The sequence below is a fragment of the Macaca mulatta genome, chromosome 12 (assembly GCF_049350105.2).
Source record: "Macaca mulatta isolate MMU2019108-1 chromosome 12, T2T-MMU8v2.0, whole genome shotgun sequence".
In the NCBI taxonomy this organism is placed as follows: Eukaryota; Metazoa; Chordata; class Mammalia; order Primates; family Cercopithecidae; genus Macaca; species Macaca mulatta.
Window position 1 is genome coordinate 98,948,775 of NC_133417.1, and position 16,718 is coordinate 98,965,492.

Sequence of the window (16,718 nt, forward strand, 5' to 3'; positions counted from 1 at the left end):
AAATCTGATGTTTTCTTTATAAATCGTTGTCCAAATGAATTTAAGACAATTGCCTATGCTCTTGAATGCTCAGTTTTATTTTTCAAACGCACAAAAAGAAAAATATATTATTATTTGTATTTGCATATATTTAATTGTAATTTATTTTGGCAACTATAGGAAGTAACTAGCATATGAATAAAATAGTAATATATATGCATATAAAGAGAGAGGGAGAAAGAGACCCCACTGTAGTATCCTTACTAGCTCAATATTCCTCATGACACTTGTTTTTGAACATACCTCTTATAAATAAAATATGACATTTTAATTAATAGATTAGAGTTTCATGGATTAAAAGACTTGACATATAATTTTCCTTTTATCTGCTTGGAACAGTCCTGACAAATGATGAATAGTGCTCAGTCTCTATAATTAACTGTCTCTACTACTATCTACATAGACAAGGAATTCTTAAGCTACCCTTCTTGGTTAAATAAATAAAATGTTAGGAATACTAAAAAAATGACATTGATTTGTCATGATTTATTCTAGATTATGAATAACTTTACCTTTCTGGTTCTTTTCATGGTAGAGCATGAATTTCATTAATATTGATTTTCAAGGAAAGTAAAAATTTGAGTTGTATTCTGCCTTTTTATTGGAAAGGCTGTATTACCTAATCTAGTGTCTCTCTCTTTATCTCTCTCCCCTCCCTTTCCTCCTCTCCTTCTCTCTCCTTCTCTTCAAGATACTCAACACCTTTATTTTGCATCCTTATATCATATTCTCATACATTTTTTGCAAAGTTTCAAAATGTATGATTTTTCTATTCAAGATTTAGTTGGCTATGACTTCTATTTCTCTCATCATCAGCATACACATTTTTATTTTGATTGATAGTGATTGCTAGTCAGTCCTCCAGGAGGACTATACCTCCCAAAGGTAAATCTGTCAGTTCAGATTTCTGCTTGATAATTTCTGATTAGGTTGACAGTTTTGCCCAGCTTTTTTCTATTTCATTTCTCATCTTTTTGTTTCAAATTTCTATCTTGCTGGCTATTAGAGGCATGCTAAAAGGCATGCCGTTAAAGTCTGTAGTAACATATGCTACTGAATGGCAAAGCAGAGGACAGAAATTTGTGGTTTTCTTTTATTTTCTGCGAACAGTTGACATGTTTGATGGGGAAAATGCTTATGGTTTTATTTTACCATTATTCTGAATCTGCTGTGAAATGAATTCTGCTGTGAATATATTCAAGACAATAATACATTCCTGCTACATTTACACATGCATAGATTGAGCTTGGATAAAAATATATACAGATTTTGTTATATTTAAATTACTTTTTAACCTATACAATATTCATTTGGTTCGACCAATAATAATACATACTCCATATTGGCCATACCTGTGAACTCAATGAACGGGAACACTAACAGTTGATTTTCCTTTTCTGTGAATAATATGCTTATAGTTTTATGCAATTTTTCAACAAGTATTTAACATTTCTGCTACATTCAATTAAAAACAGAACATACATGCCTACAGAGAAATTTTATTAGTTGAAAGTAATAATAAGCAACACAATATAAAGTTGAGAAGGAAATTGGAAGGGAATTGTGTGACATATTAGATACCAATCATCATAATAAAAAGAATGATAATATAGTTAACATCTGTCACTTACTACTTGCTCGGTACTGTACTAGGCTTTTTTATATATTATGTCTTTTAATGTTTGTGACAACATCATGGAGAAAGTGTTATTGCTTCTATTTTATAATGAAGAAATTGGTATGCAAAGAGTTACATGAATTCTCCTAAGTTACATGCCAGAAGTGACAACACTGCAGTTTGAATTTGTCTCCAGCAGTGAACTCCAGAGCTTATGAGCCTAAGAATGAAAAAGAATACTACATTGAACCAAAACATACAAAAAATTTGTGTATGACACAAGTATGAAATGTAACTGTGTGTGTGTTGGGTGGGAAAAGGAAGGTCAGAGGCAACAATCATTTATTGATCTCCTGTTATGATATAAATATTATATTCACATTTTAAAGCAAAATTAGCTCACATTATTCCTGGATTTTTATTGATTTGAATCAATAAAATGTACATGAAAGTTTTCCTGGCAAACAAACTGTCCCAAATAAAAATAATCACTTTTTAGAGGAAATTAATGACCTTAATTTTTTAAATGTATAGAGTAGTAGTGTATATAAGTGCAAAAAATTACGCTGAATATAATTTCAAACTCTGTAAAATTTTTTTTGTTGTTACTCATGTAACAGCGTCTAAATGTGTACCATAGTTGCATTGTTCTCATGTTGCTCATGACTTTACACTTCATAGATGAATGCACTGGGATTTTCTTAAATTTTCCTCTTTTAAAATATTTATCATGGTGTCATGACTTGTTGTTGACTGTCAACTCCCTGTCAAAAGAAAAAATATCTGATTTAATCTCAAAGTAAATATTAGACTACACAGGTTAATTTGAAAGCTCATTCAAACGTGGTGTCTTCTAAGTCTACTAAAAATAGAAAATTATTTATTTTCTATTTTTAGAAAGGTAATAATGAATTTATTTTCAGTGCCTTGAAACTTTTCTTGAGACTTGTCTAAAAAGAATGTTAGACTCTAACGCTTCATAGAATTTGTAATGAATTTAGGTATATTTCACAATTGTTAAACCGCAAATGATTGTTTGAAGACTATTAAATGCACTCAAATTTAAAAGAACAAAGGAATATTATATTTTGTGTTTCATAAAAATTAAACCACTGGTAATTGTTGGTTCAATTTCGAAATGTTAATCCAAGAGTCATACTAGGCTCTGGTATGTTGGTGGTTTGAGTTCTAGGCACAATAGAAAGCTTACGATATGTATTTCCCTTTTAATAGTTTATGTCTCCACAAGCTATTTCCCCCATTAAAACATACTTTTTTCTAAATCACCTAATTGTACAAGACATAAAATAGCTAACCTATACATGAAGCTATGATGATATATTAATGAAATAAGAGATCTGCTTATCCTATGATGACATATTAATGAAATAAGAGATCTGCTACAGATCTGCTTCTCAGACTGTATTTTATTATTTATTTTAAAACACCTTTCTTCATTATGAAAGTGATGCATGTTCATAATAAAATATTTATGAAGCACAGAATAACTATAAGAAAAATGTAAATGATGTATAATTCAACCAACTATGATAACCTCAGTTGGAGTTAACAGATGAATAATTTTTATATACCTATGTAAGGCATGTTTTATTCAGAATATCTGCATAGCATGGTATATACTCCTGTAAAACATTGTTTGGATTGGCATGTTTCCATTTAATATTATTCAATGTTATAATTTTATCATTTGCATAATATTAAATTATATGTTTATTGAAAATTTTGCACAGCTAGTAATATGAGGTCACTTCCATTTTAATGTGGCTAATGTTGAATTTAATATAATCAATGACAGTGATGTTTGTAAATTTCTCAGGAATTAGTGCATTATGAATTAGCTGTATATGTTGAATTTCCCAAGAAGTAGAATTTCAAGACTGAATAATCTATATATTTATTTTTATATAAAATTCAACAGTGTATTCTGATATTTACGATTGAGAACGTCACATAAACAATACTAAATAAGGCACTTAATCTTAGTCAATTTGGAAACAAAATACATTTCTTTCCTAATATTAAAATTAAATATGTTTCTTGTTTTATTTTATTTATGTATTTATTTATTTCTTTTGAGACGGAGTTTCTCTCTTGTTCCCCAGGCTGGAGTGCAATGGCGTGATCTTGGCTCACTGCAACCTCCGCCTCCCAGGTTCAAGCAATTCTCCTGCCTCAGCCTCCTGAGTAGCTGGTATTACAGGCTCCTGCCACCACGCCCAGCTATTATTTTGTATTTTTAGTAGAGTCAGGGTTTCACCATGTTAGCAAGGCTGGTCTTGAACTCCTGACCTCAGGTGATCAGCCCACCTCAGCTTCCCAAAGTGCTGGGATTACAGGCCTGAGCCACCGTGCCTGGCCTTCTTGTTTTATTTTTATTGGTTACTTTCTTCTGTGAATTGCCTATGCATTTTTGTTGCCTATTTTTTCTATTAAGTGTTGTTATTAATTATTGACTTTGAAAACTTTTATTTTATGTATTAAGATCGTGTATATTTCAAATTTCTTTCAACTCTCTCTTAGTTTTTTATATGTATTAAACATATCACTGCTTTTGAAAAATAATGTATAAAGGAGAGTCAAAAGCAGGCCTGATTACAAAACAGTAAACTAGTTGCAGACAAAAATAATACCTGTGTTTTTAGCTATAAATACACCTAAAATGTCTTATTGTTTATCTATTTATTTATCTATCTATTTATTATCTAAGAAAAGTGATATTGGAAAGCTTGGCTACCTAGAGTCAAATAAACAGAAGATAAAAAGTTCTGTTTTCTGTTCAGAACCATAACAATAAGAATTTATAATACTTCCTCAGAAAGTTTATAACAATATTAAATCATTTAAAATAAAAACTTTTTATTTTATTTATTTACTTTATTTATCTAAAATAAAATAAAAAAGATAATACAAATCATTTAAAATAAAATAAAATAAAAATCATTTAGTTACTTAAATATTTTTAATTGGTCATTTTAATTTTAATAGGTCATTAGTCACTTTTACTCTTTGTTTTAATGAAATAATTTTCATTTTATTGGGAAAAATCAATTCATATGGTATGTCTCACTGCTTGTTTACCTCAATTGAAATCTTCACTGCATAAAAAATTAGAGAAAATTATTTGAACCTAATTTATTTTAAAAAGAAATCAAATCCTTACCAGAAATGTGTTTGAAAATATAATTTTAATGTTTTCCCTTCTTTTTCACAAAGTAACATTGATTTTTTACCTTTCTTTTGAAATTTTTATGAACTAATTTTTTCATTTATTTTGGTTACTTGTAATCTGTCACATCCACATACAAAACATAGAAAAATGCATTCACATATTGATTAACTTTGCTAATCAACAATGACATACAATTGCTATATTTAGAAACAGATTCGCTGGAAAACTACGTATTTTATATATAATTTCATTCTTTCAAAAATATGTATATAATTGATTTATGTTAATTTTTCTGTTCAGTGATCCAGCAGCCGACAATGCCTATTACAATTATTAAATGTATTATTTGAGAAATATTTACTCCTGAGGTTTCGTTGTGATTTCTTTTTTAATTAATAACATTTCTTAGCAAGTAGCTCCCAGAATTTTCTTGTCTGGCATCACATTCCAAATTTTAAAAATCAGTTCACGCCACATCTACATTGCTTTTTAAATGTAAAACCTTGCTAACATCATTACTAATTCACTTATGCATTTTTTTTAGTTTACCATGGAAATAAGATGTTTCAAGTAAGCTACATTTAAACCAATATGCTTGATGGCAACTTAAATAACAAAACTTAAAATTATTTTATTATAGAGCCTGCATGTCAATATTGATATTAAGACAGTGTATGTCTGTGTGTGTGTATGTGTGTTCTCTGATAAATGATCCTCTGAAATGCTCTGCCTTGAGAAATGAAATGATATATTTTAAAAGGTACTGTGAAAGTACCAAGCTTGGTGAAAGCATTTATTTATTTGAACATAAAATATGAAATTTCAACAAAGTTGTTCTAGAAATAATAAAATGTGAATTCATATGTTTAGAAATGTCCACGTGATATTAAACCATTGGGTTTATCCAAGAAAAAATATTTTTAAAAAATAGCACACTTGTTTGGTCAACATGGAGCAGTAATGGCTTCAATTTCTTCAAGTAGTTATCTGTTCAAGGAAGAAAAAATCATTAGGCCTTTTTATTTCTCTACAACCTACCACCTACAACCACCCATAATTTAATCTTATGAAGATTAAATTGGAAAAATGTACAGAAAATATTTGGCTTACTTCCTGGTATTTGTGATTAATCGGTGTTGTGTTTCAACTTATTATTTTCCTTAGTGTGTGAAACGATGAACTCTCAGCCAAAATCTATGTCGATTCAACTCCTAAAAATAGTAACAAAATGCTAACTACTACATTATATGGAATTTTAAAGTGAGTTACTATTTAAATTTTGATATTTTACTTTCTAGATTTGTCTAATAATAATAACAAATATATCTATATTGACTTTTGTTGCCCTTGGGTTGATGACACTTGGGTTATCAGAGATGGATTTGAGTGTACAGGAATACTTACACTCACATATATTCTTAGAGTTTTTGTACGTACTCAGTATATTATTCATTCGTTTGATAAATATTTAATGAATATTTAAAATCATCAATTAACTTATGCACTGCTAGGAATATTGGAGAATAAGGATGAGTTTTTCTAGTAATGGAATTTATCTGCCAAAATTGATAGCTATTAGCTAATCATGCTAACTAATTTATAGTTGTCATCTGAGAGAACTGCTCTGAAGAAAAGACAGATGATCTTTGTGAGCACACAACAAAGCAGCCTTACTTAAACAGTAGAGTGGCTTTGTATGAGACACAGATGATGCTGAGCTCTCAGTACCAGCTACTCATATGTGAGCATTACGTTGTATTTGTCTTTCTGTCTCCAGTGACAAGCACAGTAACTAGCAAGTAATCAAACTATTTATTCAACTGACTTTATGTGACAAAACTTATTAAATGACCTTATATTGTCATCACTATAAGAAGAATAGATATTATCATTAAAATTAATGAATAAAAGCATGTGATCAGAAGACATGTAAATAATTTTGGAAATATATTTTAGGTTTCATTAAGATAATATTTTTAAATAAAATATGTTGTTTATGAAATATCAAGAAAACACTTGCTCTAATCTAAACCTATACAAAAATTAAATATATGCTTTTAGAAGCATGACCAGAAAGAAATCCTATTTACCATTTGTTTTACACAAACTTAAGTAGCAAAATTAATTGTGCTCACTAAAACACCAATCACCACATATAAAGATTAGAGTCCTGGTCACATGTTATTGGTATATTTAAATGGTTATAGGATAGATTAGTGAATATCAATGAATATCATAAAATATAATAGATAATGGCACTTCTTTCCACTCTTTGTCAGTATATAACCTTTGGGTCATTATATTGTATTCTGTAAACACTGAGAAAATTGATTATAGCAGAAGACTGTTGTGGATTGACTTGTTGTTTTTTCAAAAATGTTTAATAGATGAGTAGTAAAAACTGAGTATTATAGATTAGCTAACTAGGAGGTTACGGTAATATCCTCCTCCTTCACATCACTTTGCTATTATCATCAGTTATTTAGGGGAATATAGGTACAGTCATAGGAAGTTAGGGTCCACTTAGCTTTAATGGAAAGGATACTCCCTTTGGGGAAAGGAGTTGTATGGAGTGGGAGGGAGTGGGCTGGATCTGAGAGAAGAAAGGTTTATTTCATGCCTTTAAATTAACGAATATCACCTGCAGGTCTCAGCTCTAGGATCAAAAGCTAATGGACTGTAAGTGGGAGTAATTGGTTTAAATGTTACTGAACCTAAAAGATTGGCAGGAATATTCAAGGATAATTTTGTGGTATTTCATGTTTGCCTTTTAAATAATTTAAAAACAACTGTTAGTTGTTGAAAGATATACTATCTATACACTTTTGAGGGTTTTACAATTGTTAATATCCCATCAATACATATTATGACCATTGGAGTGTGTTTGTTCATAACATATATTTAAATAATATTAACAGTTTAATCATCATGGCTTCTTATTTCAAATACTGCTAATAGGGTGTTAATCTACAATGCATAAATTGTATTTAGTGAAGTAACTAAAGCTAGTTTAAAATTTAATTGAAAAAGACATTCATATAGAACAAAAAGCAATCATAAATGTAAGCAGTGTTTAAATTTTATACTGGGTTTTCAGCCACTGTTGAAAATTTTTAATTTTGATTTTTAATTTAGGGTTGCTTTCTTTCTTTGATATAGAAAATATTAATAATGTGGTAAATATGTAAGTTATATTAAATCGAAAGATTCTAAATATCAACAACTATTTGTACATTTCTATGTAAATGATACAATTTTCTAATTTGTAAAGATAGATTTTGATGGCCCTTTAAATTAAAGACAGCTTTTATTTAAATATATTTATGTTAACTACTAGATTACATTTGATAATAAGTCTCTAAAGGAGATATTTTATATGTTTTTTGTATATAAACTTGTGAAAAATATTTCTGAAGTTCTAGAAATCAGTATTTAAAAGTTCAGGTATCTGAAAATATATGACAATGTAAATAGAAAAAACTATAGCTTCAAAAATAGAAACAAAAATGTAAGTATTTATTACAAGCGATGTACTACACACATACATCTTTGGTTAATTAAATACACAAATTTTTTTTTAGTTAATTAAACCTTCATGGTACCAATATGAATTTTCAACATTATTGCAGCTGCATAGGTCACATTAGTCTTTTTTTAACTTGTTATTTTTTCAAAACACCTATAATAATTTTCATTTACTTCTTTTTGTTCGTATGTTTTGTCTCTTTAGTACTTTTACTTAACCTGTTTCTAAATATCTGTAAATTTTATTATTTAAAAAAACAAGATTTAGTTTTTTAGATCTCTACTGTATTTTTTCTTGTCTATTTCATTGCTTTCTTCATTTATTTTGTTTTATTCTCCCACTTTCTTAAATTTTTTATTTTTTTATTTTTTTAGTTTCTTGAATTGAAGACAGATAAAATTCAGATTACAGATAATGAACCTGTCGTTATATATCTGCAGAGAGAAATATTTGAAGGTTTTCCTTTTTATTTAATTTCCAACTTTAAAGTTCAGGGGTACGCGTGCAGGATGTGCAGGTTTGTTGCATAGGTAAACGTGTACCATGTTTGTTTGCTGCACAGATCATCCCATCACCCAGGTATTAAGCTCAGCATCCATTAAATATTCTTCCTGATACCCTTCCTCCTCCCACCCCCAACCATCTGACAGGTCCCAGTGTATGGTTTTTTCCCATGTGTCCATGTGTTCTCATCATTCAGCTCCCACTTGTAAGTAAGAACATGCAGTATTTGACTTTCTGTTCCTGTGTTAGTTTGCTAACCATAATGGCCTCCAGCTCCATCCATGTCCCTGCAAAGGACATGATCTTGTTCCTTTTAATGGAGGTATAGTATTCCCTGGTGTATATGTACCACATTTTCTTTATCCAGCCTATCATTGATGGTCATTTAGGTTGATTCTATGTCTTTGCTATTGTGAACAGTGCTACAATGGACATACACGTGAATGTATCTTTATAATAGAACATTTTATATTCCTTTAGGTAAATACCCAGTAAAGGGATTACTGGTATCATTCCGCTGTGGTCAGAAACATATTTTCTCTATATAATTTTACTAATTTAAATTTGTTTGGACTTAACTTAAGGCCCAAGATATAGTCCATTTTGGTAAGTATTCTTTGTGTACTTGTAAGCAATGTGTGGTTGCTGGATGCAAATTACATGTATTTCAATATCTTTACACTTTTTGGTGATTTTATTCAGATCCTAAAAATAGGGTGTGTTAAAATATTTAAGTGTGTTGTAGATGTGTCTATTTCTCTTATTAGTTCTGTATCTGCTTTTTAATTATTTGTTATTGATGTTCTATTCACGTATTATAAAATTAACTCTTTTAAAATGTACATTTCCATGGGCTTTAACAATGATGTGTAGCTACTACATATGTGAATTCCAAAATATTTTAATCACCCCAAGATAAAGTTATTTCTAACATTTTACTTTTATTTTTGATTCAGTATTTGCTGGATTGCTATAAATGTTTAATTTTTTAATACAATTTTAACTTTTATTTTACATCTAAGGGAAAGAGGTGCAGATTTGTTACACAGTTACGTCGCATGAAGCTGGGGTTGGGATATGAATGATCTTGTCACCCAGGTAGTGAACATAGTACCAATAGTTAGTTTTTCTTTCCATGCCCTACTCTGCCATCTTTATGTCCATGGGTACCAATGTTTAGCTCCCACTTTACAACAGCAAAAATCGCAGAACAGGCAGCTCCAGGTGTTTCTTCCACAGAAACACCACTCGCTATTTCTAAATAAATATTCTTCAGTTTTTGTTTTAAAATATTTAAAATTTTATATACTTTCTGCAGAAATATACACTATTATTATTGCCATGGAGAGACAAGAGAGTCTTTTGTTTTCCAATTTATATGGCTTTAGGTAGCCATGTTTTCCAAGTATCACCTTTCAGGTTAGATATGTTAGATGATAGATGGATGGATAGATAGACAGATAGATAGATAGATAGATAGATAGATAGATAGATAGATAGATAGATAGACAGACAGATAGATAGATGTAAGGAATTTTTAGTTATAGTTATAAAGGCAGATCTTGTTTTTTTCTGGTACTACTTGACTGTTTTCTAACCATGCCTGTTTATGAATTTTCTTTATACATAATTTTTCGAAAGCAGTGATGTTATGTTTAATACACATACAAAATTAAGAGATGTATTAAATTTGGAATACATTTAAAACATGAGTTATCTTGACACAGTTGATTCTGACAGATTGTGCTGAATTTTTTAGTGTTTCTTTGGGGCGATGGGCCTTTAGAACTCCCTATTCTTCTATTTCTGCTGATGTGTTACTACATGCTTTTGTATTTTAAAACTGTATTATTACTTGTATATGCATTGGAGTTGAAGTATCTCCTTGCCTAATTTAATATTTTATCATTTAGGAATATCTATCCTCATCACTAGTCATATTTTACAGCTTAAAGTTTAATATGTTTGATATGATGTATTAACTCTATATATTAAATATATATCAGTTTTTCCTCAAGCTACCTTTTTTAGTGTATCTTTCCCTTCTTTTACTCTCAAATAGTCATGCTCTTAATCTTTGTATATCTCTTGTATGCCTTATATTATTTGTAGTGTATCTTACTCAGTCTAAAACCATTTGCTTTGAAAAGAAAGTAGAGGAGACCTATATAAATAGTAGAATCTATTGTATTAGTGGTTTGGAAGACCCCAAATTGTAGTTGTTATATTTTCCCAAATTGATTTCTATATTCATTGCTTTTTCAATACAAATCTGAGTATTGGAAAGAAAGGGTACTTACAAGCTGATTTTAAAAATGTAGACTTTTTCCTTGCTCCTTTGGAGTTTTGCTATGCATTTGTCTAAATGTGATTTCCTTTCTACTTATCTAGTTGTTCAGCTTGGAGTTCATAGAACCTGATGAATCTATGGCTTTGTGTCCATCTATTTCAGGAAATGTTGATCAGTATATCTTTAACTGTTGCCATTGACACATTCATTCTACTGCCTCTTCTGGTGCTCCTGTAATGTATATGTCAGGCCTTGTCACTGATTCCCATGTGTCTGGTAGAACATTTTTCTGTATTTTATCCTTTTTTTTTTTTTTTTCTCTGTGAGATTCAGAAAAAAAAATATATTTTCTGTCAACCTGTATTTTAGCTTAAACATCTTTTCTTCCTGTTAATCTACTGTTGAAATCCAATACCTTTAACTTCAGTAATGATCTTTATAACTTTTAGCATTTCTATTTATTTCATTTTCCATTTACCAATTGAGCATTTTGTTTGATTGAATTTCTTTCCTTAATTGAATTTAAAGAAGTAAATTACACTTCTTTTTGCCACTTTTTAAAATGTTTGTCCTGGAGTTTGCAATATACATTTGCAACTACTTCAAGTCTATTTCTAAATAACATTGTACAACTTCATGGATAATACAAGTACCCTATAATACAGGTAACAATGTATTTCCAATTCCTTCTTCTATACTTTATATTATTGCTGTCATTCATTTCACATATCCATAAGCTATAAAGCTATAATCATAGAATACATTGTTTTATTATTTTGAACCAAGCATTATTTGATAGCTCAATTACTGATAAAAATAATAGTTATTTTTTACCCTCACTCATTACTTCACTTATACTCTTCCTTTGTGTAGACCCTTCTTCTCTCTGCCTCTCTCCCAACTTCTAGTAAACCTACCCATCGACAAATTTTCACAAGTCGAAAGCTAAAATGACACATAATTCCACTGTGTATATATATTATTTTTTGATAATTTTATCTTCAAAATATTGAAAACTTATGTACTTCCTGCTACTAAGTTACATATAAGAAAGCGAACATAATTCTTCATTGTAATTGTCTTTTTAAATACAGAATATGACCACTGTGTCAGGAAAGGGTTTGGTCAGATTCTGTTTTGATTACTTTCAGGGTCTGTAATATCAATATAATTAATTTTATATTTTCTTTGTGTCTAGGTTCAAATAGAGCCACTTACTGACACGCTCTGCATATTTCAGTAATTACAATGCCTCTCTAAAACTATTGTCTACTCTATAAAAAGAATAATAATATTATATATCTCACTTACTTTTGTTAGTATTTAACTTATTCCATATACTGTATTTAGTATACTGCTTGACTGTACTTAGCATACTTCTTGACAAGTATTAAATACTCAGTAACTAGCCAATTTATGAATATTACTATAATTATATTCATTGCTAATTGCAGACAATTTTTAGGATCTTTTAATTTGCATGGCATCATTAGAGTTGATGAGCTAATTTTACTAACTTAAAACAAGAGCTCCGACCTATTTATTAAATTATTGCTAAAATAACTCTGAGATAGTTCTGCATCTGACATCAGGGATTTCACTATTATAACTTGTGTTTGTGTCACGTTGGACTATTAGAAATAGGAGGTGACAAATATGTAAACTATATATTATGTTTTATGCTTGTTCTTTTCAGTTTCTTTAACATTTCATACAGTGCCAGACTGAATGGGCTATTTCTGTCTAATTGACAAATGCAACAATGTATTGGGCTAAGTGCTTAGAGAGTTGCAACAAGAGAGATTTTTAACTTCAGTGTCAAGATCCTGTTGCTGCTGCAGGCTATTTACCTCGTTTCAATAGCAAGGTCACCATCAGAGTCACCTGCCTTTTCGGATATGAAAACTTGTTGGCAGAAAAGGGGTTTGGAATTCTCACAGCTGGTCAAGAGGGACAGAAGATTTCAATATGTTGCATATAACAAAAATAGATTTGGGATTTTTTTTCCCCTACATAGCTGTCTTTGTTTTAGCTAGTGTTGTTACCTTTGCCTCTGCCAATATTTACTCCTTGGGTAATGATAGAACAGGCCCATGTCTCAGTGTTTCAGCCATTTTTAGCCAGGGCATGCAATATGATTTCATCAATGTGTTTTGCCTTATATTGTCTAATGATGTTTATTTTCCTCATATTGGCTCACAAGATTCTTTTTGTTTGATTTTTACTCATCTGTACATGTCATCTTTTTTTTTTTTTTTTTTTACAAAATTTAACTTTGTTACATAATTTTATTCTAACCAAATATATGTGTAATCTGTCTCCAAAATCCATCTCCTCACTTAATAAATTATTACTCCCTTCTCTATTATATATTTTGTGAATGTTTGCCATATGAGGTTTTTTAACTTTTTGATTATGTTTTCACAAATCAATTGTATTATTATCAACAGTAAGCATTATTATTAATCAATAATAGTTAATGCACCAAATTAGACAGCATGAAGAATGAAATAAGTATGATTTTTCAGTTTTCACTTTCTTCATATTTATACACATAAACGAACTAATATCCTTCACCCCAAGGCTTCATCAGGGGTCCGATTTATGACAAACACCAGCAGGCACAAAATTGAAAAAGGGCATCAGCCTCTGCAGCCTATAAAGATTGGGATACATTTTTGTTGGCTGTAGACTCCAAGTTTTGTGGGTCACGTTTAAACCCCATTGCAGATCCTTAGCCTTTGGTTTCTAATCTCCCTGTTTACCCTATTGGGTAGGTTGACTCAGGTTATCACCTTGTGTTTTTGCCTTGTTTTGCTGTTCCTTTTGATGATAAGTTCTCTCTAAAATTTTAACTTTCCTATGAATATCAGCACAAACGAAAAATTAAATCTTTCTGTGGCACAGTGCAGTTTAGATTTTTTTACACTTGAATGCCTTTAGTTCCTGAGAGCTTCTCCTAAATTAAGGAAGAACAAGTTTGGGCTTCTGTCACAGGATGTGACATGAGAGGACACTGAAAATCAGGTATGTAAACCGAAAAATGTTTCAAACAAGAGAGAAGATTGAGTATAACCAAGAACGTCAAAGGAAAATGTTCACACTGGTTGTGTTCTCACTAAACCCCTAGTCCTTTCTGCTTGTGAACTTTCACACCTTTATAATTACAATAGGCACCATTCTTATCCTCATTTTATAAGTGAGTAAATCAAGTCATAGAGAGGATAAGTAACTTAAGGTCTTGCAGTCAACAAGTGGTTACGGCAAAATTTGAACACTAGTAGTTTGCCTGCCCCACAGCACACGCTGTTATTGTTATATTATATCATTATACTAAAAGTACTACCGAGTATCAGGTGTGATAGCAAAAGTAAGTGCAAAAGAGATACTTGTATGTGCCTAACATTGATAAGGCTGAAAATTACTTGAGTTGGTAACTGTGGTAGTTAAGACAATAATCTCTTATGAATAATGAGTTTGACAATATAATTTATCATCCAGACCTGAACACTTTTGAGGATGAAAAGGGACTATTAATAATTATTCTGAGACAACAGGCTTAATTCAGGGCCATCTTTAGTAATCTGGACATTAGATCAGTTAATGTATGAGTGGCTTCCCCAACAGTTCAGGTGCAGCAAATAGGGCCAACACAGAAGATTGTTCCACTGATCTAGCCAGTGGGAGTAAGCCAGGAAATAACTGTTTTGTACCAATTTTCATGTAAACATTCCCTGCCATGGGCAGGTTACTTACTACATTTATTATAGGTTTTCAGAAAGTAATATTACACCTTGCAGAATATCCTTTACAGAATTTCATTTTAAAATGTTGCTTGCTTGATTTCTATTTCAGAATATGACAAAAAATAACCATATGAAATCCCTTGCTGCACCTGTTTCAAGATGGGTTTGTCACAAGTGTACATTATGTCATCCAGTATCCTTTCTAAAAATGTGACACATGAAATATTTCATTTAGAAATCAATGTTAGAAAAATGTTTTCTCTAAAATAGATAGGTTTACTTTTCTCTAATTATGAAAATTAGTTCATTCTGTTTTAACTTGGCCTGCAAAATATGTTGTCTCTTCTAATCTGCATACTTGTCTCCTCAAGTACTTGGTCTGCAGTATCTATGTATATTTATATTTTTTCTTGTCTGGGTTTTCTACTTCAATTTTCTGTTTTTAAAATATTATAAGTACTTTTTTTGTACACAGCTTTAAATCCTTCTTAAATGGGATTGAAAAAAGTATTGTAGATACATTTATGTTGTAGCAAACCAGTAGAATCTAAATATAGCTTTAACAATGATCCTCCTGTAGACAACTATTGACAATGTTTTTTGTTTAATTTCTTTACAGGAAAATACCTAAACTAATGCCCACTGATTGCATCATCGGTGTTTCGGAATAGCTAATTTATGTATGCTTTATCCTCTAAACCATAATAAAGGCAGCTCTGTTCAGAAATGCTTCAATTCTTGGCACTAGCTCCCCTAAGTGGGGAAGGCTGGCATAACACTGGTTAAATAAGTAGGTGTCAAACCTTCTGCACAAAAGCCAGCAAGAGTCCTACCTACACCAAAGATCTCTTTTTACATTTCTTAAAATGCTGTCAAGATGAAAATATGGCAGACCATGTAAGAAAACAGGTCGTGGTATATTCAATATAAAAATTCATAGTTTTGTCAGCAGAGGAATTTTGTAATGGTTGAAATTTGGAAGAGCATAGACCTGTGCCTGATTAGATGTGTTATATATTAAACCTAGTGAACGAAGAGTTGTCACATGATCCCTGATTCTAGAACAACCACAACTTGAAAGGAGTTTGCCCCATTGTGTTCCTCCCCAATATACTGAATTACTTTTAGACATACAAATGTACTTAGTACAAGTCATTGATATCTGTAATATAACTAAATGTGCATATAAAGACAATAATTTAAAACACACTAGCTAAAAAAGGATTGGAGAATATAGAAGAGACTAAGGCATGCCTCAAAAACTGGGTAAAGGAAACACAGGGCCTAGATTGATTTGCCATCAGTCAAAGGAACATAAGTAAATTTTGAGTGCTCTCATCACAAATAACTGATAAGCATGTGAAGCATGTCACATGTTAAAGAGCTTGACTTATTCCACAATGTATAAAGTTGTATATCATAAATGCATACAGTTTTATTGTCAATGTTAAGAAGACAAGTATAGATTCTATAAATAAATTTAAAGCTACTTGTAAAAGAATAGTGTCTCCCAGGATCTAGAGGAAATGCACAATTTAAAAATACTTTCTGTGGCAAACATAAAGTAATATGACAGTAATCTTTTCTTTAAAGATTCTGAGGCATACACCTATTTATTTTTAATTATAATATTAAGCATATTTGATAAACATGATAGACAGATGCATAGATTGATCGAATTGTGTTTTCCAAAATGATACCTCAAGTCCTAACCTCTGGTAAGTGTGAATGTAACCTTATTGTGAAATTAGGTCCTTTCAGGCATAATCAAGTTAGAATGAGGTCAGACTGGATTAACGTCTACC